Source organism: Felis catus, chromosome A2 (assembly GCF_018350175.1).
Source record: "Felis catus isolate Fca126 chromosome A2, F.catus_Fca126_mat1.0, whole genome shotgun sequence".
In the NCBI taxonomy this organism is placed as follows: domain Eukaryota; kingdom Metazoa; phylum Chordata; class Mammalia; order Carnivora; family Felidae; genus Felis; species Felis catus.
The window spans coordinates 67276163-67301152 of NC_058369.1; the positions used below are offsets into that span (position 1 = coordinate 67276163).

At 39.2% G+C, this 24990-nt stretch overlaps 1 pseudogene; it reads left to right on the plus strand.

Annotated features, from left to right (window-relative positions):
* Window positions 1–270, plus strand: part of LOC101086213 — a 160790-nt pseudogene extending 160520 nt beyond the window's left edge.
* Window positions 271–24990: the final 24720 nt, after the last annotated feature.

Here is a 24990-nt window from a genome sequence, read left to right on the forward strand (position 1 = left end):
TGGGACATGTAGGCAGGGATATAGAACGATGATGGCAATTCAGTTATCGACAGTCTCTTACAGGATTTCAGCCAGAGAAGGAAGTTTAGAAGATGCTGGGTGGGAGCTCTTACTTCTGTAACAGTTGCCATTTACTTTTCTCGACGGGCCATTGGATCATGTGAATCCCTATCAGTGCTGATTCTGGATGACTACATCAACCTCTCTCCACAGCTGGAGGATCCCATGGGCTTCTTGAATGCATACATGGGCTTCATCAACTCCTTCTGAGCTGGAAAGAGTAGCTTCCCTGTGTTATCTCCCCTACCCCCTGATCCGCTGTGTATTCCACTTAGGAAGAAATGCCCAAGAGGTCCTGGCCACCAAACACCACTCCCTCACAGGAGTCCACTTGACCCACACTACAGGAGAAAGTGATCCACATACAGGAGAAAGCCCGCAGAAGCACGTTCTAAGGACGACCCAACAGTGCACCTTCCATTCTAACATCTGAGCGAGTGTCCGGACTTGCCTTTGTCCTTGCGCCACTAGGAAATTCTGATGAGCACCACCACTCACAGAAACAGAAAGACAGAGAGACATTTTTTTTTTTAATATTGATTTATTTTTGAGAGAAAGAGACATAACACCAGGAGGGGAGGGGAAGAGAGAGGGAGATGCAGAATTGGAAGCAGGCTCCGGGTTCAGAGCTGTCAGCACAGAGCCCCACGTGGGGCTGGAACTCACAAACTGTGAGATCATGACCTGAGCTGAAGTCAGCCGTTTAACCCACTGAGCCACCAATGCGCCCCGGCAGAGAGATGTTCTTAAACGTCTTTTTAACACTGCCATGGACTTTTCTGAACTATTTAGAAATGCTCACTTCTGGCCCACTTTCACCTGGAATCCTATGGTAAAGAATGAGGGGAGGGTGTCTCCTTACCTGTCCTCAAATGGCTTTAGGGACACATGCTTCCGGAAGTTCTCTAAGTAACAGTTTCGTGAGAGTGAGTCTCCTTTGTGAGAATTTTGGCTTTAGTTTCATCAGCTGCTTTTAATTGCAGACATTACGTTAAAATCGGTTTGGGTTTGAATAATGCAGTATTCTAAGTACACTTTAAGACTCTGATTTACCTACACATATTATATATGGATACTAGAACCAGCGGATGTTCTGGCATAGTAGTGAACCTTTCTAAATAGGTTTAATTTCTGAATAAATTGAATTAACTCCAAACTATTTACAGAATGTCCTAAAATCACAGGATATTAAGGGCCAGTCGCATCTGTGCCAGAAACGTACTGTTAAACCAACAATCTGACTCTTCATCCTGTAGCGTAAGTCCCTCCCGAGCTGGAGAGGAGAGGATCGTTGGATCGTCCAGATTCCTATGCCGAAGGTACATGGATCCCTTTCATGACAATTGTGTAACTTTCATTGGTTGGCCCCGAGAGGCTTCCTCATGTAATTCAGTGATTCCTGTACTTTACAGACAGGAAAGTTCCAGAAACTTCAAGAACAAATTCTGAAAGGCCTCTGAGTAAATGATGCTGAATACTTTTTTTTCTTTTCTTTTCAAGCCAGACTTTCATTGTCGTAGTCAAAACAGGATGATTGATTGCTTAAAAAGCTTTGTTAGCAATTTCAAGTGTAACACCTTTATATTTTCCAAATAAAAATGAATTTGGACCCAAAAAGAAAGAAAGAAAGGAAAATGTGAGCCCTGTCAAGGTCCTTTCATTGCCGTGTTTTTATTTTATGCAGTAGCCCTCCGTAACTGTGGATCTGGAAGCACATGGTCCTTCCGATGCACTGTCAGAAGGTAATAGCAGCCCAATGCTGCATCACCATGTCTACACCATTTGCCTCACTGAATCTCATCATGTAGGCATTTCATCATTCACATCATTATAAGAAGAAGGAGGAGCACAGAACAATAAAATATTTTGAGAAAGAGAGACAGCATTCACATAACTTCTATTACGGTGTATTGTTATAATTATCCTGTTTTATTAGTTATTGTTGCTAATCTCTTACGGTGTCTAATTTATAAATTGAACTTTATTATGTGTATGTATGTGTAGAAAAAAACCCCAGTGTATATAGCGTTTGGAACATATGCCCCGCAGATATGGGGGGACTACTGAATTGGATTACTTATTTTGTTTTATGCTGCACTACGTGCATATTGACTATATGTTTTCTTCATATACACATAAGTCTAGAAGGTCTTGCTTCTTGCCTTTCTGTAGAGCTGTCATTTCTTGGCTTAGATATGGAAATTTGACACAAATATCTGTGGAGTGAATAGGTATCCAAATAGCCGGTTATCTGATACGTTCAGGATACGATATCCGGGTGTGGGATTGCTTTTCGAGGCAGAATTTGGAATTCCAACTGAGGCTTTATGGCCTACAAAATAGTTCTTCCTTTGGCCAGTCCTATTCTACACAGATATCCACATGTATTCACGGGAAAATTAGAAACACTGAGACATTGTAGGGAAATTTTCATAAGGCTAGATAATAAGTGGTAATATCCATGTGGATGCGGTATGATGATCAGTGGATCGTGGGGTCATGTGTGTGTACATGTATTTTAGTGTTCTTACTAGGAAAGAAAATATTAACAATCTCATATTAGTCCTCAGATATCTTATTTATATTTTACTGGTTATAAATCCCTAACTCTGGAAACCATCGTGCTGCAGAAAATTAGGATCCCCGCTACCCCAGTGGGGCTGGGCAGCTGGCGTTTAGCCACTGTTGCTGTGCATACCTATTCTCTAACGCACTTGGATTCTTTCTAATCAAGAAAAAAAGTCTACTTTCCTCTAAGTTTGCCCCTTACACAGAAGAGCATCTGAAAATCAATCACGGTACAAGGCACACAGTCTGAGCCTGTTATCTTCCATGATTGCAATTCTCGGGTACTGAGAATTCCATTTGGCGTCAGCCAGCAAGTGTGGGTGAACTGAGTATCTTTTAAGGTTTTTAGGTACAAATGAAACTGGCACGTTGAAAAGGACCCCAGAACATAAAGAAAGATGTAGCAGCCCTTTCTACCTTCAGCTTCTGTGACGATTTTGACAAAGTGATTCTCCCCCCACTTTTAAAGAGAGAGGCTTGGGAGGAATTGGATAGCTTTAAAAAAATGAGTTGATGAGAAATTTTGATAAATCACTAAGGTAAACAACAGCTACGTTTGACAGAAGGAAATAAAGTGGCAGGTAGCACAAAACCTGGATTTTGTGACTTACTGCTAAAAGCAATAGCTGAGCCAGGTACAGAGGGATATAAACAAGTCAAAGAATGCTGCTTCAGCTATAAGCCTGTGATACTGTGTTTCTTTGGGGAGGAGCATCTGACTATAAAAGTAAATTCAAGAGGTTTTTCTAAAAATTAAAACATGGGGGCACCTGGGTGGCTCAGTCGGTTAAGTGTCCGACTTCGGCTCAGGTCACGATATCATGGTTCGTGAATTTGAGCCCCATGTTGGCTCTGTGCTGACAAGTCAGAGCCTGGAACCTGCTTCAGATTCTGTGTCTCCCTCTCTCTCTCTCTGCCCCTTCCCTGCTTGCACTCTGTCTTTCTCTCTCTCTCAAAAATAAACATTAAAAAATGTTTAAAATATATGGTAAGAGATTTTAACTATGGACCCAAAAGCCACTTTGTGGATTTGAATCTGGTCCTCATTTTACTCTCGCCGTGATGCCGAGCAAGTTTTATTTAACACTTTACACCTGATTTCTCCTTCTCTATGAAATAGAAAAAGTAGAAAACATAGCATGGTTAGGAGGATTAAGCAAATTTATATTGGAAAGGTGGCCAAGAGAGTGCAGTTCTTGTAAGCAGGTAAGTACCAACTCCATTATTGCCGCCATGTTAAAGGCTTGCTTTCACTTTCCTATCGTCACAATGCAGTGGTTTCTTAGCACTATCATTCAGAAAAAGAAAGAAAGAAAAAAGGGGAAGGAAAGAAGGAAGGAAGGAAGGAAGGAAGGAAGGAAGGAAGGAAGGAAGGAAAGAAGGAAAGAGGGAAGGAAGGAAGGAAGGAAGGAAGGAAGGAAGGAAGGAAGGAGGGAAGGGAGGGAAGGAGGAAGGAAGAGAATAAGTGTCAGTACAATGTTTATTTCACCAGAACCATCCAACAGGATGGGGAGTATTTTATAAAAAGACACCCCAACGTTTATAGCAGCACTATCAACAATAAGTCAAATTATGAAGAGATCCCAAATGTCCATCAACTGATGAATGGATTAAGAAGATGCGGTATGCAGTATACACACAATGGAACTAGTAAGTGATGAAAATGAATGAAATCTTGCCATTTGCCACAACGTGGATGGAACTGGAGGGTATTATGCTAAGCAAAATAAGTCAGTCAAAGAAAGACAGACATCATATGATTTCACTCATATGTGAAATTTGAGAAACTTAGTAGAAGACCATAGGGGAAGGGAAGGAAAAATAAGATAAAAACAGAGAAGGAAGCAAACCAAGGAGACTCTTAAATACAGAGAAGAAGCTGAAGGTTGACAGGAGTGGGCAATGGCAGGATGGGTTACATGGGGAATGGGCACTGAGGAGGGCATTTTTCGGGATGAGCACTGGGTATCATATGTAAGAGATGAATCACTGGGTTCTACTCCTGAAGCCAAGACTACACTGCGTGTTTGCTAACTTGAGAATTAAAAAAAAAAAAAGGGAAAAAAGCACACTATTTCCATAAACTTGAGGCCAGTGGTTGAACAAAATCCTAGAGACTTCATTTAATGTTAAAATTATAGGGGTGCCTGGGTGACTCAGTCGGTTGAGCGTCCGACTTCAGCTCAGGTCGTGATCTCATGGTTTGTGGGTTCAAGCCCCACATCGGGCTCTGTGCTGACAGCTCAGAGCCCGGAGCCTACTACAGATTCTGTGTCTCCTCTCTCTGCCCTTGCCCTGCTCACACTCTGTCTCTGTCTGTCAAAAAAGTGAAAAAACATTTAAAAAAATCTTTAAAAAAATCATAATGGCTCCTAGTAAAGAAATTGAGAAGAAAACTCATAATGTATTTCTGTAAGCAGGATTGATGAGAACACCTATCCCAACTGTATTCCAACAGTACAAGAAAATACATGTAGTGCCAGAGCTTTGCCTTCTAAATGTATGCAAGGATATTCTCCTCTGCTCTCCATCCTGTGGTCTGTCTCTCCTCTGGCTATGTTGAACAAAAATGTAAAGACTTTCGATTTGAAGAGGTACGCTTGGGACACTTAGATTTTGTTTCATTCGTAATCAAGGATAGTGTCTATTAAAATGAAGAAAGAGAGATGGAGTTAAGAATGAAGGGACTATCTGGCAATAGTAAGTACCAGATGTGGCGAACCATGGGAGGTTAAAAACCTTTAGTACTGGTTGCTGAAGCACGTGGATTAAGAGAAAAGAGAAGAAGAACAACCACAAAGAAGTAGAGCATGAACTGGGGGATGGGAAGAGAAGCATTTGGCACTGAGAATTACATACCATCGGAAGAAGAGAAGGATGTCACACAGCCCAGTGGTTTCTCAAGCAGATGGTGCTTTAAGTCTACAAGAGGAGAAAGTCCCAACGAACCTTCCGAGGGAGATCCAGAACAGCGGTGTGTGCCATGGCCTCAGAGCTCAGCAAGATGTATGTTTTCGAAGTTTTCCGAGTAAGTTGCAAAGTTTTCGATCCAAGTTGCGAAGGTTTCAATCTATGAGTTAACTCATCTTGGCCCTCAGAGGAAGAAATGATTTCTACATACGTTCCTCTCCCCAATCCAGCCCATATTTTTTTCATATAAGGGTTTTCTGTTAGAAATGTTTTTGCCCTGATGTAGAAAATGCCCTTGGCTGATGTAGGAATGATCGTTCAAACCCCAATGACACTTGCTCATTCTCTGACTTACTTTCTTGCATTTTACTGTGGGTTTGAGGTACTTGAGATCTCACTGTCAGAGATCATAAGAATTCGATTAATCTGCATGAACTCTACCTCGGCATAACATTTCATACAATGATTAATAATAGATATAATTATATGGCTTCATAAAAATTCACATTAAATGCATTGTGTTAAACCCGTTATCATTTAGATTTTTAAAAGATATTTATTTATTACTTTTGAGAGAGAGAGAGAGAGAGTGAGCATGAGCACAGGAGGGACAGAGAGAGAAGACAGAGGATCCAAAGTGGGTTCTGAGCTGAAAGCAGCAGCCCAATGTGGGGCTGGATCTCATAACCACAAGATCATGACCTGAGCTGAAGTTGGATGCTTAACCGACGGAGCCACCCAGGCGCCCCTAGAATTTTTGATTCTTAAAGGGCACATACTTCAGGAGTATGTCAATATGCTATCATGTTATAGAAGCCATTTATTGATAGCACAGAATCTGACAATAATAGTCAGTTTGTCACTTCTTAGCGATTGGTACCCTAAATTCAAGGTTTATGCATGGTGTAACTTATACATCTAAATTCAGCCCAACTCTCAATCTAAGGCACTGCTTATCTCTAAGACAGCACGGTTCCTGTAGGTGTCCACTGCCCTATGATTAATGTGGTGCACTTCCTGGAACATCCATTAATGTAACGTCATTAAAATATTTTAGTGATAAATAGATATAATATAAAACAGAATGTACATTTTTTAAGGCAAAAATGGGTCTTTAAAGAAAATCTAACTTTGACCAACCAATTTCATCTGAACTGTGAAACTATGCATTCTCTTTCTTCTGCCCTCAAAGTAATTTATAGGAACACTCTGAGAGTCATGCCTTCCGTCATGGTTTTTACATGGGCATATTATTTTATTTTTTTATTATTAGTATTATTTTTTTATTTTGTGAAAGAGAGAGAATACAAGTGGGGGAGAGGGGCAGAGGGAAAGAGAGAGACAATCTTAAGCAGGCTCCACACTCAGTCCAGAGCCTGACATGGGGTTCAGTCCCACAGACTGTGAGATCATGACTTAAGCTGAAATCAAGAGTCAGATGCTCAACCGATTGAGCCACTCAGGCGCCCCTACATTGTATTAATTTAATTCATTTTGATGACTTTTATACAACCAATCGGTCATTTCCCTCTCATCATCCTTTCATTTAATGCACACACAAACATGCAACACCACCACCACGACCACCATTAACTTATGGATTCTGAAAACAAATTGTGCATGAGCTTAAAACAAGAGAATTGTTTGTGTCTTCCAGAAGCAGCTGGATACCCAGTCCTCTTTCCCACCTTGAACTTGGAGGTGTCTTTCCAAGGAAGACAAGATGAAGTTTTCATTGTTAGGGGCTGATCACAAAGTCATCTGTGATAGATGTGGGTGGGACAATCCAAAAGGGAAGAAATGAATGAAAGTTACACACTGAATGATTAATCTTCTAACCCATTTTCCTGCTATGCTCTGGGAAAACCAAACCTAGTCCATATATGCAATACACTGTGCAGGAGACTGAAAAAGTATTCTCCAGAGCAATAGATAGAAATATAACAAAGTTCAGTAAGGGAGAAAATGGGGGTTGTGGCTAGCCTTTTTTTTTTTTAAATGAGAGCTGAATAAGAACCTAAAACCAATAAGAAAATGAACTCTGAGGATAGGAATATAAAAAATTATATATCATAAGATTATAGATTATATATCATAACCTACATATCATTATTAAAAGATGGAAGAAAATGGGACCAGTGGCTTCAACATTCTGAAAGATAATCCAGATAAGATAGAAATCTAGATAAAATAGATAACCTGACTGATTGTCACTTAATATTGCTATTTTCAGCATGATCCACCTATCCCTCCACTCAACTGTGCCTGGAATCTAATCTAAGGTAAGAAAGGAAAGGAAAACTCAAGGGCACAGGAAAAGAATTGGAGTGGGAAATCTCTGGTCCTGTATAATTTTTAGGTCAACTTTCAAGAAGGTAGTTGAAAAAGAGAGTATTTAAAGGGTGGGATGCTTGAAATGGAAATCTTGGATGAGTGCTTTTGATGTAATGACTTTCATTCTTTCCTCAAAGATCGATCATCGATCCTAACTAATGAGTCCTCCGATTCTATCACTCTGCTGTTATCTCTCATTGTCAGATCATCTACCTCACCAGCGCTCTTCTAACGTGGACTGTTATATTGTCTTCCTGAATTACTGAGATGACTATTTAATTAGTTGGCAGCTCCATCCATGAAGTCACTAATTCAATTTTCCATTTTTGATATTTTTTTTCCATAATAACTCAATCCACAGCCTATTGACTCCTTGATTGTCTATGTCTCTGCTGCCTTTGTTTTTTACTTTCTTATTTCTCCAACTTTTATTTTATAGTTCATTTCTTTAAAAACAGTTTTGTCAACATTCTAAACTTTTTGGCTCAGCTTTTTAAAAAAATTGTGGTAAAAAAACATATAATATAAAATCCATCCTCAACCATTTTAAGTGCACGGTTCAGTAGTGTTAACTATATTCCCATTGTTGTGTAGCAGATCTTTAGAACTTTTTCATCTTGTGACACTGAAACTATACCCACCAAAAACAGCTCCCTATTTTGTCTCCTCCCCAGCCCTTAGGAAAGTCCATTCTAGGTTCTGATTCCATGATTTTGCCTATTCTAGATATCTCACATAAGTGGCATCATATAGAAATTGTCTTCTTTTACTAGCCAACTTCACTCAGCATGGTATCCTCAAAGTTCATGCATGGGGCAGGTGTCAGAATTTCCTTCCTTTTGAAGGTTTAATAATATTTCATTGTATGTGTATACTACATTTTCTTGATTCATCTGCTGGTGGACATTCGGCTGCTCCCAATTCTTGGCTGTTGCGAATAATGCTGCAATGAACGTGGGTGTGCATATATGTCTTTGCGATCAGTTCTTCTGAATGTATCACCAGAAGTAGGAGAGCTGCATCAAATGATAATTTTATTTGTAACATTTTGAGGAAACTCTATACTGTTTTCAATAGTGGCTGCACCATTTTACATTCCCAACAGCAGTACACGAGGGCTTTGATGTCCATACATCCCTGTCAGCACTTGCTATTCCCTGTGTTTTTCATAGTGGCTGTCCTAATGTGTGTGAGGTGACTCCTCATTCTGGTTTTGCTTTATATTTCCCTAATGATTAGTGATGCTGAGCATCCTTTCACATTCTTACTGGCCATTTGTATATCTGTGAAAAACTGTATATTCACATACTTTGCCCATTTATTAATTGGATTACTTTTTGTGATCGTTGTTCAGTTGTAGGAGTTCTTTATATACAGTGGATATTAACCCTATATCAGATATATGATATGTCATTATTCTATAGTGTGGTAGGTAGCCAAGCATCTGAAGTGTGTTTACTACCTTTCCCTAAATGCTCTGAGTCAGGTGAGACAGAAAGTAGTCTTTGGGCAGCTCCCCCCATGGGCCAGAACATTGAACATCCCTTCCACATGCTTCTTCCCCTCCCTCATATGCTTGATGTGGTGAGAGTGGGAGGGACTAAAGTAGGGAAGTACAACACAGTTTCCTACCTGCTCTGATGCACCTCTTCTTGGCCCGGAGCCTGCCTGTGGTGCTATAACTTCTCCACTGGCCTGGAGTTCTACCGAAGGAAATCTAGCTCATATAATGTTCTTAAGTCAGTGTCTCCATGGAAGGAGGAGGGCCTAGGGCTTCCTACTGCACCATCCTGTTGGCTTTCTGCCTTTTATGTTGCTTTTTCCACAACCATCTGTTTAAACAGAAAGTCACTGCACACGTTTTCATGAACTTTCTTTTTTCCTCATAGTAGTTTCTTTATATGAACGGTACCTGTTGATTTCTGCTTATTTAGTACAAAACAGAACGAAACCCTTGGGTTTTACTAGATGAACAATGATAGATGTTTCCAGGAAGAATTGTGAGAGTTTCGCTGACTCAGTTTTTTGTTTGTTTGTTTTGTCTTGGTTTAATTTAATCAGAGCTATACTCACATGAAGTATAACATGTAGATGGCAAGTATAACAAAAAGCCCAACATTTTGCATAGATAGACTCTTCTGGAAAGGACGAGTTTGCCTTCTGCTTTTGTGACTATCGTTGTGCATACCTGGATTTTTATTTGGTCAGTATTATAAGTTACATTCCTATCATTTTTTTTTTTTTTAAGGCACAGATTATTCCTACCTGGCCAGTTCTATTCTTCAGTGGGTTCTTTTTCATGGTGTCATTTTGTCACTTCTAAAAAAAAAATTCGTGACCAGTTTCTCAAAGTTTTGCTCAATAAGATGTCCCGAGCTCACCTTGTTTTCCTGTGCCACAAACCTGGATTTAGCCATTGTTGCAAAGGACTTCACATCTTTCTGATTAGGAGTGGATTTCAAAAACTGTAAGGTGGCAATGGGTTTGCTCACCGATACTAGGATTTCTTTGCTCTTGGTCATTTATTTGCTAGATTTAGTAAGGCAGCTTTAAAAGCATGAGTTCATTGCATATTTTATGTAACTTATACCTCGTGAAGGTTACCACCGTGTTATGTGATAGTACATTTTCCATAACTGTTATATCTTCATTGTGTAGCATGGCCTTTAACACTAAAGGTTGTGCTTTTTGACTGGCCAATGCTTTTTATTCTGAATTTCGCTTTGTTAGGCAGCATTCTTACAAACACTGTGTCTTTTTGTCTGACTTTGCCTGGTATAGTGTTCCTCGTTTGTTTATTTTTAGGATTTCTGAATCCCACTTTGTAAGCATGGTTCTTTCACATCACAAGGAGTTGGATTCTATGTTGCAATCCAATCTCAATTTATTTTTTTAATAACTAATTTGAATGCATTTCTATATATTTACCGGGAAGGGATCAAATATTTATTTTCATTGTATTTAATGTTATGCTATTAATAGAATAGTAAAAAAATAACAAAAATTAACTGAAAAGAAAAAAAAATCAAAATGAGGACATAACAACCGTCACTGTTTTTCTAAATTCTGTGGGAGGTATTTATTCACATGATCGTCTCGCTTCTGATCCCTCAGTATTTTTTCACCTGGTATTATATGCAATTTCTTTAAGGACAGAGAGCTTATACTTGAGCATTAACAAAGGTTTGCCAGCAAATGTTTAGAAACCCGTTCTGTGCAGGAAGATCAGATTCCGATTTGATTTGTAGCATTTACTGATTTTCTTGATAAAGTTACTACCACCACGACCTTGTACCTACTTTCCCACGTGGCCACTGAAGGTAGAATTGGGCAAAGGAAGTACACACCACGTGTTATTATGAGACCTTAGCCTGGCATATGGCTCATAATAAATCTTTACAGACTCTTTTAGGAATGCATAATTACTGAAAGTATACAGTATTCAATTCATTGATGGCCTTCGATCAGAAACATTAGTGGGGATTTCCATTCCAATCTTTTTAGAAAGAAAGAAAGTTATAAAAGTTAGAAAGTTATGAGGTCCCGACTTAAATTACTTCTCCTAACCTACAGTTTGACAGGTAGATAGCGTGGTTCTCAAACGTTATTCTCCATGAACATTCCCTGCAGTCCTTGGGAAAGCCCAGATTTGGGGCTTGACTCTGATTTAATAGTTTGGGGATGTTGCTCAAAATTTCCCATTTTTATCAAGTTTCCGAGGGCATTGATGTTGTTCTTCAGGTATCATAATTTGAGAACCACAGGTACAGAGGAGAATAAAATAAATAAAATGTCTATCTTTACTATTTGCGACTATAACAGATTCTTCTGATGGGTGGACGGTATTTTAGAATATGTAAGTGAAAGGGGTCTGGGTGTCTCAGTCAGGTAAGCACCCGACCCTTGATGTTGGCTCAGGTCATGATCTCACAGTTCATGAGTTCTGCATCAGGCTCTGTGTGAACAGCAGAATCTGCTTGGGATTCTTTCTCTTCCTCTCTCTCTGTCCCTCCCACACTCTTGCACATGCATGTGCTCTCTCACTCAAAATAAAATAAACTCACAAAAATAGCATATAAGTGGAAATATGATTTTGATTCTATATATTGGAATATATGGCAGGCACACTAATGGCCAGCACAAAATGCCCATGCCTAATCCCCAGACCTAGAACGACTTTGACCCCTGGTTACATGACAAAAGGGACTTTGCAGATGTGATTCAGGTTAACGACCTTGAGGTGGGAAGATTTTGAATTATCTGGGTGAGTCTAGTTTAATCAAACAAATCGTTAAAAGCAGAGAAACTAAAACAGCTAGCTCAGAGAGATGTGATATGAAAAGGATTCAAACCACGGTTACTGGCTTTGAACGTGAGAGAAGGGGCCATAGGCCAAGGAATGCGGTTGGCATCTAGAACCTAGAAAAATGGATGCTTCCCTAGAAACTCCAGAAAGTGATGCAACCTTGCTGACACCTTAATTTTAGCCTTTCGAGATCCATTTTAGACCTGCAACCTCTAGCACTATAAGAAATTTCTGCTGTTTGTAGCCATGAAACGTGGTGATTTGTTGCGTGAACAGAAATCTAATACAAAAGATGCCATGACCTCTGTTTGCCGTCCAAATTCTAAAGCCCTTCAGTGTACTTAGTTTGGGAACGTATGTCCAAAAGGAAAGGACTAATGGTGATAAAAAAACAACATGCAGTCGCCTTCCCAACCCTTCCAGCCACCATGTTACGGAAAGACTTATTTCAGAGAGTTATATTTAAGCAGGTATTTATACAATCAAATGACAGCGGAGCAGCGTAAAAATAACAGTGAGAGAGGTCTCCGTGTCAAAGGTCACATACGCATTCACAGTTTTTACACATTCTGCGGTAGCATGACTGCTTTCAGGGAAAACTGGACACTTATTTTCGACCCTTTTATGTCAAGACCATTTGTCTTGCAGTGCTGCTACCTTCCGGGCCCCTTGAATGTGGTGGGATGGGTGGTCGCTGATTACATTTTGTCGATTGGTGTTGGTTTCTCTATGTGTCTTACTTTTGCAGTTACAGTCACACGTACACAGATAGTCTTCAGGGGGAACAATAAGCTCTTAAGTTACATCTTTCCCACCATCGGTGCGGATGACCCCCTTGTCTGACATTACAGTGGGGGAAGCATGGTCATTGGGTTGCGAGAGGGACACTTCATCTTGAGCAGGTTAAACCAATACTTGGCCATTGACCGAACCTTGAGGTTCGTTTTCTTCCGAAAGTAGTTCTTAACAACAACTTATTTGTTTATGTCTGTTTTATGGGAAAATCAGGGAGCAGAATGGAGCTATACATCATGTAAAGGAATTGTTTCCCCGGAAAACCCAATTCTCTGACCAGGTGTGCTAATTTAAAGACAGCAAACAACCTTCTGTGGCCAAACATCGGGGGTTTCCATCTTTACTTGGCAATTGTTGCAAACTGTTGAGTCAGTTAATGTGGATTGATTTCTGTTGTTTCTGGATATTTACCTGATAGAAATATAAGAAAAACGCATACAAAAAAAAAAATACAGCAACAGTTTGTTTACTGTCAAACAATGGTCCCTCAGTCCAAAAATTACTTTCAGCTTCTCACAATTTGAAAAATTTGTCCTGGATATTTATGCGCTTCTGTGCTGCAAGTAACAAATATTTTTGAATTCATGTTTTCTAGATGTTTTCAAAGCACGCCTGGGGCAAACTTGCTACAAAATACATCGATAGAAAGGTGAGAAGCTCTGTGTTTCAGGGCTTCCCATGCTCTTAGGTGAGACAATGGCAGACATTTGGGGGGTCCTTCAAGGATTAAAAAAGAAGTTAAAATTACAGTCTCGAAACTAGAGTTGTGAATAACTACTGGTGAAAAAAATGGATCACAGAGAAGAGTAGAGAAGGATGATCCACCTATGAACCACTTTTGTTTTTGATGATCCCTAAGCACATTAAAAAAAAATTATTTTCTCTGTTTCCACATACAAATGAAAGTTGTACCACCTACTGAAATTCTACTCTACTCCCAAACTTTCTCCGCTGAAACACAAAGGAATTCCTCAACCGGATCTGGCTTTCTAGAAGGGCTTATACTCTAGAATGGTCAAATGCAAGCGGTAGAACTTTCTAGTACTTTCAAGTTTTACTGTAAGGCTTCTGCTAGGCATTGTTATTTTGCCTTTACCCTTGCACTTATATGGTGGGATGAGCATAATTTAGGGTTTCAAATCCTGCTGACACTAAATTAGCGACTTTATTTTTTATTATTTTTTAATGTTTATTTTTGTGAGAGAGACAGAGAGAGACAGAGTGTGAGTGCGGGACGGGCAGAGAGAGAGGGAGAGACAGAATCCAAAGCAGGTTCCAGGCTCCGAGCTGTCAGCACAGAGTCTGATGTGGGGCTTCAACCCACGAACTGTGAGATCGTGACCTAAGCCGAAGTCAGACGCTCAACCGACCGAGCCACCCAGGCACCCCAGTAGTGTTTATTTTTCAATTTAAATTCCTATCAAGGGATGCATATCACAATTAAAAATTTTAAAGCCTCTTTCAGGCTTATCACAAAGAAAGCCTTATCATATCTCCTCCCAGCCCTCATTCATTTGTGTTCTACGGACGTCATCCTCAACGCTGTTGGAAATTTTTCTCGTATTTAAGCCTATAATTTAATTAGCCTGCTTCTCCTAATATATCTGGATTGAATTTATAGTTTTGCATTTATTGTTGCCTCGTTGCTTTGCAAAGTGAGGAGCTTCACTCGTGCACACACCTCCTATTACTACAGCTATAATGTCTCTGTTATAAGAATAACACAGTGTGGGGCTGTCATAGGGAATGGTCTCATTATTACGCCCATATAATCAAAGTTCAAGTTACAGAATCAAATGAGATTTATGTTGTTGTTTTTTTTCTAATACATTTTGGTATCCTCTGAAATCAATAATGCCGTGTTTTTGTTGTTTGTTTAGGTTTTTTCTGTGCCCTTATTGTCAATACATCTTTAAACATTTTAATAAAATTATAACTCTTTTCAATATGTAGAAACATATCTGGCCTTCTGTCAGTGTATGTTTTATTTTTTATTTTTTTTATTTTATTTTTGGCAACTAGACCAAGGTTGGCTGCATCACTTCTAGGGCATGATGAAAATTCATGCACCTTTGTTCAAAAGTGCCATTAAAGGTACTGAAAGATAAAGTCTATTTCTTAAAAGATGTTATATTACTTATAAAACATAGTAGGGGCAATGATACTATATGAATTATGACATAAACTTATAAATTATGAAAAAATTGTGGTATCATAATTTTAAACAGTACAATAAGTAATATTACTTTATTAATATATCTTGATTGATTATAAGATTATACTGGCTCTCTTCTCCATAAATTCATTTATTACTTCAACAGAATTTATTCTTTTACCAACTTCGTTTTCAATCAATATAATTGAAAATGACTTCGGCTGTTCTTGGCAGATACAAGATCACAATAAGTTGGGGTAATTTTTAATTTTGAGAAAGATCTTTCTGCTGATACAACCAGCACTGGTGCTGGGAGTCTTTTGTTGGCAATGATAACGTTGGAATACACTCTGATGAATTATTTCAGAATATAATTTTTAATATAGGTAGGGCTGATGGTTCTCCTGGGACAATTTTCCTAGAAAGATTCAACTCATCGTACATATCAGTTTCATGTAAGTCTGAATTTAATTTGAAATGTAAATTTATGCAATGACCGTTACCTGCATACTCCGTTACCTGCTCTAAATCTGGTGGTTGCACCAGAAATGAAAAGACTTTCATGACTTTTATATACGCTAAAACTGGGGGTTGCGAGTAACTTGTTCTGCAAATGTTCTGCAAGGCCAGCAAACGTTTCTAATAAATTTTAATTTGATAAACGAGCGATGTCTTGCAATTCGAGCTGTACGTGAAGCTGAAGGCCACATGATCGCAACTAAGCCAAAGGTTCTTGAAATTCACTTTGATATACAAGTGCTTTGGATGACAAGCATGTTTCCAGAACAAATTATGTTCACGAACCAAGATTTTGCTATAATTCAAAATTTACGTCTGTGCGTCTATTGCTGTGTATTTCAGGACAAGAACATTGTGCTATGAAAATAGTGTTATTTTCTATCAAATGTGGTGGCTTTTAAATTTAATTTTTATTTCTAAGGTTGTGGACATTGGTTTTGACATGTTGCAGTGGCTTTAAAAACCAGAGAAAACTGTCCCAGTGAGGGGCGCCTTCACTCCCAAGGCAAGCTGGCTATATCTCTGCTTCTGCTGCAACTGCTGGGACTAAGATTAGCCTTCCCACCGGGGACTGACCCTAATGTGCATGCAGAACCTTTAGCCCAACTGCTCTGGGTGCACTCTGCCCAAGCCTGCTGCGTGTCCTGCCCAGGGTCTGAGCCCACAGGCACACAATGCCGCCTGATGGGTCTGGCCTGCTCTCACACATGCTCCATTGGTCCATCAGACTCCACACAAAACAAAAGTCCAGGGATAAACTTCAGAATTTAATGGCTGAAAACCAGAGCATGAACCCAAGCACAGGGCCCTTCCGCAAGTGTTGTGCATACTGCACAAATTGTGCGCCCATGAAGCCAGCCCCAAGGAAGGCTAATATCTAGACGGTGAAACACAAGCTAACTAGTCATCATGTTTGCAGCTTGCATCCATTGTGATTGGGCTGGCATTGCTTCTAATTGCTCAATGCTGATGGCATATGACTCATTAAATAGTTTGAATTCCACCCTAAATGCCTTTTTATTCCCCAGCTACAATCTGGCTATCGCTCTAAAACCCAGCTGCCACATTTTTTTCCTGAAGCCTCTCTTCAGCATCATGACAGAAATTCCTGCTACTCGATCCCACTACTGGTTTATTGTTTCTGTGGACCATTTATTCCAGTAGTCCTTGAGAAAGGGTGCATTGGCGTACCCGAAAACATCCATTAAAGAAAATATATGACAGTTGATTCTTTTTTTTAATTTTTTTAAGGCTTATTTTTTATCGAGAGAGAGACACAGAGCATGAGCAGGGGAGGGGCAGAGAGAGTGGGAGACACAGAATCCGAATCAGGCTCCAGGCTCTGAGCTGTCAGCACAGAGCCCTAGAGAGCCCGACGTGGGGCTCTAACTCACAAACCACGAGATCATGACCTGAGACAAAGTCAGTCATTCCAACAACTGAACCACCCAGGCACCCCAGATGGTTGGTTCTTAATTTGATTAATACAGATTTCTAGTTTGAAAAATATATTCTGTCATTTTGAGTGAATTTGGGAGGGGAAGGTTTAAAGTTTCCATTAAGAAGTCTGAAGGGGGGAGCCTGGGTGGCTCAGTCGGTTGAATTTCCAACTTCGGCTCAGGTCATGATCTCACTATCCGTGAGTTCGAGGCCCGTGTCGGGCTCGGTGCTGACAGCTCAGAGCCTGGAGCCTGTTTCAGATTATGTGTCTCCCTCTCTCTCTGCCCCTCCCCCACTCATGCTCTCTCTCTCTCTCTCTCTCTCTCTCTCTCTCTGTCAATAATAAACATTTAAAAAAATAAAAAAAAGAAGTCTGATGAAATTTTTGTGATATAGCTCATTCTACAACTCCTTTTCTACAACTAAATAGTCACATTCAGAGGTATTCAGGTTGGGGTATCAGTGAGTAAATTTGGGAGGGACAGAATTCCACACATAACATTCCTCTGTCGGACTTTCCAAATTCATGTCTTTCTCACAGGGGAAATATGTTCACTGCATCACAACAACCTCCAAGTCTTATCCAATTCCAACATCAGTTCTAAATTCAAAATCTCAACTGAATAGCTCACCTAAATGAAGGAAGGGTGAGACTTGAGTTGTGATTTCTCCTGAGGCAAAGCTCCTCTCCAGCTCTGAAACTATGACACCAGACCAAAAAATTATCTGCTTCCAAAATACGATGTGTAGACAGTCACAAGATCGGCATTTCCATTCCAGAAGAAAGAAGGAGAAGAGAAGAAAGAAGAATGGAGTCATGGATCCCACGCACGTTTGAAAGCTAACATGATCTGAAAGCAAAATAATTTCTCAAAACCCTTGTTGATGTTTCATGCAATTCACAGGGGTGAAGAGAGCCTCCCCCAGATCTCCATCTGCCCCCCCATCTCTCTCCCCGACTTCTGGTAAGAAGCTGATTGTATCTGCAAAGAGTTGTCCACTTACAGCCTTGATGTTTGCTCCAGACGAATTTGTTTTGTTTTCTTTCACTTTTTGCAGTATGAAGAGTCAGGATTTTCCAGTCTTCAAGTTCTGGCTCTGTTTTGCTTAACAATTCCTTCTTCAACTTATCTCTCTCTTCTTATATTTTATTATAAGCAGCCAGGAGACACCAGGCTGGACCTTCCACATTTTGCTGAGAAATCTCCTCAGGAAACTATCCGTCGTTTGTAAGTTCTACCTTCCACAACACACTAGAATACATTTTGGCCAGGTTCTTTGCCACTTTATAGCAAGCGTCTCCTTACTTCCGTGTTCCAATAACTTTTTCTTCATTTCCACCTGAGATCTAACAAGAAGCGACTTGACTCTTCAATGTCTCTGGACATTGTGTTCATAACGACACATGTGTACCACTAACATGTGGACGATTTCTCTACAGCTCTCTCTTCTTCCTGAGCTCTATATCACCAGACTCCCCTTGAATGTCCATTTTTCTCCCAGCAACCTCTCCAAGGCCTTGTAGGCATTTTCTAACATGCACCTAAAAGTCTTCCAGCTTTTGCCTGTGACACAGTTGTGGGGCCACATTTGCACTGTAGGTATTTTCCCGTAGCAGCGTCTCAGTTTTCTGAACCAAGACCTGTATTAGTTTGCTAGGACTGCTTTTGCAAAGTGCTATAGTCTAGGTGGATTAAGTGACAGAAATCTATTTTCTCACAGTTCTAGAGGCTAGAAGTCAAGATCAAGGTATCAGCAGGGTCAGTTACTTCTGAGGCTCTCTCCTTGACTTGTAGATTGCCGTCTTCTCTCAGTGTTTATAGGGTCTTCCTTCTGTAGGTGTCTATGCCTTCATTTCCTCTTTGTACAAAAACCCCAGTCATATTGCATTTGGGGCCCAACCTAATGAGCTCATTTTATCTTAATCACCTTTATAACACGCTGTCTCAAAAACAGTCACATTGCAAGGTACTTGTGGTTAGGATTTAAACATAAGACTTTTTGGAAGATCCAATTCAGCCCATATCACTGGTCCAATATTGTGGCTCCACTAAGCCATCCACCAAGACCCTCATCACCATTGGATTCTTTCCTTCCCTGTGCCTGGGATAGGACCCTTTTCCTCGTGACACAAGACGGTGGCTGGATTTCCAGTTATCGCCTAGGGCACCTTGAGTAGAAACTTAAGCCAAGCCCTAGGAGGAAAGTATAAGGAGTGATGCACCCCTTCTTGTTTAAGAAGATTTTTCTGAAAGTTCAGAAAACAGTTGCACAGTATGTTACTGACCAGAACTGAGCCAAATGACAAGAGCTAAGCTCTAATGGACCTGAGAAATGCAGTTATTTAGCTCAGTGGGAATATTTTCCTTTGTGAAGTGAGGCTCCGGACACAATTCCCTAGAAGGAGCTTATGCAGCCTTCAAATTAATTCCCAAATATTTACTGAAGCATTTACTCTGCACTTGGTGTTACACCAAGGAGACAAGTTATGACATTCCAAAAGATGTAATTCTTACTCGTTCCAAAATGCAGTCTAATCAGGGGCGCAGACATGCACACAAAACACTATGATGCCATATGATGAAACAGGGGTGTCATGGATGAGGTATGCTGGTAGCTCAGCAGAGAGTGGGATAAAATATTCCTGATGTACAGGCCGGGAGAAGGCAGTCAGGTAAAAGGTCTTGGAGTAAGCGTTCAAACGGTGATCATATCGGAGGATCAGTAGGATGCCATCAGGTAGACAAGCTAGAAAGCTACTTATTTATCATTTTAAATTTATGTATGTATTTATTTATTTGCCTTAAACAGCCCTGTTAAGGAGTGAGTCCTAAATTGCCGAGGTGGAATCTTTTGATCCCAAAGACTTCCATTTTCAAGACTACATTTGGTTATCTTCAGAAATGATTGGTCTTATCCAGTATCTTAGTGAGGTTTCAGGGATAGAGTTCAGAATGGAGCTCAGAAAATTAAACCTAGGTGATTCAGAAATTTTAATTAACAAGGGACATGCTTCAAGAGGTACGTTTAGGAAGTAATACATCAGAACTTTAAAAGTGCCATAATGTATTCACTAAGCAGAATTGACTTCTCATATCTGCTGACTCTTTCCTTTAAAATCCCATTAATGGTAGAAAAATCCTCCCATCAGACCTGGTTTTCTGAGTCTCACTGTTTTTTAGTAAGGTCATCTTTTTTCGATGGAAAGATACTCTGAAATATTAACTGATGTCTGATTGGAGTAATTTTTTTTTATTTACATCTACATGTCTTATACAGTTCAGACCTAGGACATTTCTTCAGCCATAACAGTCATTTTCATGGGTAGTCTTAAATACACTTAAAATCATAGTGTTTCTTAGTTTTGCTGTTAAGACACTTAAGACATCTTATGTGTTTTAGCTTTTACCAAATTATTTAAGAACTGGCTAAATTTGAAAGTTCCAGAAACCTATAAATACCTAAGTTTATTTATTTTTCCATGGGAAGTACTGCATTGTAATTAGATTTTTTTTGTACGAAACTGTGGCAGTTGTATACATGTTTGGAGTTAACTAAGTAATGCAATATACACATTAAAATGTTTTTAATTTATCATAAGAGGATGAATTTAAATCCTCTATAAAATTTGACGTTCCTTTTCAGTTTTTGATGCATAAGAGGCATATGTTTACTGATGTGTAAACAATTAAATTATGTCAAATCTCCAATATTTTATAGAGAAAGGCCTATTAATGGGGTCATTTTTTTTAAAGTTACTCTTATTAGAACAGGGACTGTATCTTTTCCCTTCATTAAAAAAGGATTTAGTGCCTTATAGCTTTTTATTTTGAAATGATCTCATTATACAATTGAAAGTTAGCGACTTTAGAATCAGTGAAAAAAAATATTCAAATTCATATCCTAAACCAATTTCAGAATGCTTTCGTTTGTTTATTTTGTTTGAAGAACTGGATCGCCTGTGATTCATTCACCTTCAGTAATACGTTGAGATGAAAGTTCATCTGGTATCACTTCAATTCGGGCACCATCATTTCCATAACTCAGGGAGAAGTGGAAATATACCATGAGTGATAAGGACATAATAACAAATAAAGAGGGAAAGTAAAACTAGAATGAGATCAAGAATTATTTATAAATGAGGCCCTAGAAGTGTTTTTAGAATAAACTAGTGGTCAACAGACACTTCATCTGTTAGAAAAAATAATGTATGTGACAGTTAGAGTCAACACACACGCATGCGCTTTTGACCTCATTGACTTCAGCGATAAAACTATATGCATCGTAATATGCAAATCTACCCATGTTTTTTATGTTAATGATAGATTCCACATAAGTAAGTGATATCACGAGATTTAAAAAATAAAAATTCTAGGAACTTCAATTTCTGTTATTACTCTAGATTTGGTTTATAATCATAACTGTTTCTTGAACCTTTTCAGTAAAGAAAACCAAATGCGAACATCATGCATTATGGGTATGTAGTCAAGATTAAAACGTTTACTTTTGGGAGAATAATGCTCTCTTATAACAATATTTTTAGAAAAACATGAAAAAACATTAGTTTTCCTGCGATTTGTTTGTAAATGCTAAAGAGCCATGAGAGTCTAACTGATATCTTGAACGCATTCCATTTTGCATATAAGCAGGATCTGAAATTCGGTTTTCACATTGTTGGCACAAAATCACTTACACAATAAAGTTATATTGTCCCAATCATACTATGATGAGTAGCCAAATATCGCATCTCGAAATAAAAATTCAGCTGTTGCCTCAGAAGTGAAATCACATGCATTTTTAGTACCTTAATTCATAATTAGTCTGTTTGAATTGCCATTAAATGTCTCAATCAATGTGTCATGCTTCACAGCTCTCTCCATGCAGAGTTGTATTGGCATTTCTACCCCATTCTCTCTGATTTCAGTACGGGGTATTGAAGTATAAATTATTTTGGCTGCTTTCCCACAAAGTAATGAATGTTTCATCATATCAGCCCACAGGGTTTTTTCCCCTTTTGGTTTTATTTCTGTATTCTTTCTGTCTTCTTCTTCTCTCTCTCTTTCTTTTATTTTTTGTTTGTGTTTTTGGTTCCATTATACACTGTCACGGGGTCCCCTCCACTGCTGCAAAGAGTCATAAGACGGAGCCATAAGACGGAGTTCTTCTTCGATGCTCATCTACAGCTTGCTAATGTTTTATTTATGTGAAACACGCACTTTTGAGTTATATCCTATTTTTTCAGGGCTCTTAATAACGAAGTGGTCTTAGTCATTTCAACATACCTTGTCCGAAAGTGCGGATTTAAGATCTCTTGTTTGATGGCTCTTCGATCAATAGTTCTCATGTTCCTCTAGAACATGAGAAGAAGGTAGGAGGATATCAATGAATGTTATTCTTCTGGGCAATGAGAATGTGTGTCTGCATAAGAGAAGGAATTCTGCCAAACATAGCTCATAGTCATAAAATAAAGACTTCACATAGCCTGTGAGCAAAATATTATATAACTAACTGGCTCTTTTTACATAATCATCTTGATTGTTTTCTGCCTACATGGCTGTCAGCTGGATTCCTTACTGAAGACAGTCACCAGGAGGCAAAGAAGGACTCATACCAAAACTTTGGCTTTATCTGTAGGCGTCGAAATGTTGTTTTTTACTTGTCTTGTGGGAACATTTTCTCTGAAACAAGAATCTCAAGGCTGACACCCAGCGAATGTCTGCTTTGATCATGTCATGATAAGATGAACAATAACGACAAGGCTCATTATTATGAATGTCTATTTCATGTTTAAACAGTATCGGGATGGTGCTAATCGTGTGATTCCTTCTTTGTTTGTGGCGACGTCATTCCCATTTTACATCCGAGAGACCTGAGATACAGGGTGATGAGGTTACTCTCACAGAGTCTCTCGGGGTGGAGCCGTTTGACTTCACTCTTCCACTGTTGGTGCGTTTCATTATAGGTATGCGATACAGTTAAAAATATATGAACCTTTGGAAGCCAAACAACATAGCATAAAAACACATAAATCAACAAGTATCACGGGCTCCTGGGTGGCTCTGAGGGTTTGAGCATCCAACTTCAGCTCAGCTCATGATCTCGTGGTTCACGAGATCGAGCCCCGCATCAGGCTCTTTGCTGACAGCTCAGAGCCTGGAGCCTGCTTCGGATTCTATGTCTCCCTCTCTCTCTGCCCCTCTCGCACTCACGCTCGGTCTCTCTCTCTCTCTCAAAAATAAATAAACAACATTAAAAAATCATGTATCACAAAAACAATATGTAGAACTATAGGAAATATTGCATTGAAATATTAATGTATTGTTTCTAAGACTGGCATTTAGCATGCAAATAAACAGTGATCCAAAATTGGTTAAGTATGGTTTACCCCAGTAAAATCAGGCCATAGCACAGCATCAAAGTGTCTACGTTTATTTCTAGCAGAGCTGAGATTGGGTCCCTGTATTAATGATTGTTCTTGTCATTTTTTTTTCACTCTGACCTCTTTTCTGATATCTACATCATTAAATCCATTTTTTCAATTTGCAATGACAGAGAAAGTTTTATTTTTGACCAAACACATCCCAGATCTTCACACTCCAAAGTATGAAATGATAGAGCAGCTCCCTTGATCCTCATTGAACTGTATGTAGTGCCGTGTTTTCAGAGAAATGGGAGACCACCCTCCATGCCCAACAGTCCTTTCTGCCCAGAGGAGCCACTGAATCTACGCTACTTGAGTCCTGGTCCTTTAATCTAGTATCACTCTTGCTGTCTTTGGCAAAAGCAGTGCTTAGTACCAGGCTAGGAACTAACGTGGTTGTGCTTTTCATATTTCTGTTGTTTCTAGAATTCTGTCACTCTCATCTTTTATGTTTCTCAATTTCAGCTCAACTAATGAAATGGGTGTCCTAAAAAGAGAAGTCTACCAAAAAAAGCAGACTCAAAAAAATTTGACTTGAGAGCATTTACAACCACTGGATAGAGAAAAACAAACTTGTACATTTAAATACACACATACCAGACCCAAATAGAGGTATTTGCAAAATTAAGCTTTTGCAGAGCGATTATTGATCATTTTTACTCCCAAACTATTGATGAAAAAAAAGTCAATGTCAAAATGCATCACTGTTACATTTAATAAGTTATTTATTTATTTCTTTATTTGCTTTTTTTTGCATTTGATAAGTTTTGTGGAGGCTGTACTTTGCATTACATGTATTCAACACAACAGGCAGGTGGGAGATTTGTTTACTAAATAAACAGCACCTTCAAGCATTGCTAAAAAATATTTCCTTAGTGCATGACTTTGTTGGACTGAATTTTTGATAGTTCCCTGCTTAACATGAACAAGGGCAGGTAATGAATGGGATAGTTTCTAGGTCCTTTGAACGTATTGCAAAAGTACATTCTTTTAAGAGAGAGATATCTGCTGTGAAAACTTTGCCTCTCTCTGACACACCTTTGGCTTTGCAGTCAATTGATATTTATCAATTGGCATCTGGCCTGGACCAAAAGGGCGACTCACTGTGCATTCTAATAACATCTGGTAGCTACGTCATCTACTTCACTTGGATCTGGAAAAAATCCAAATAAAACATGCTCTAGAAGATGCGAACAATTGACTAACCGAAACAGTTCAATGCAACAGAAAGGTGACATAGTGGTCACAAAACGAATGATTTTAGAATAAAAAAAAATAAGATTTATTCGCTTAATGCAAACATTTTTGGGTGATTACGTAATCTCGGTTTACTTTTTATTTCTCATCCCACTGACATGGAGGCTAAAGAGTCTTAAAAGTCCTGCTAAATGGTTTTCTACCATCTTTCATACTCAGGGATGCCCATACAGTCCATCTCTGGCCAGTGAGGGGCACAGAAAGGATTCCTCACAGATGAGAAAT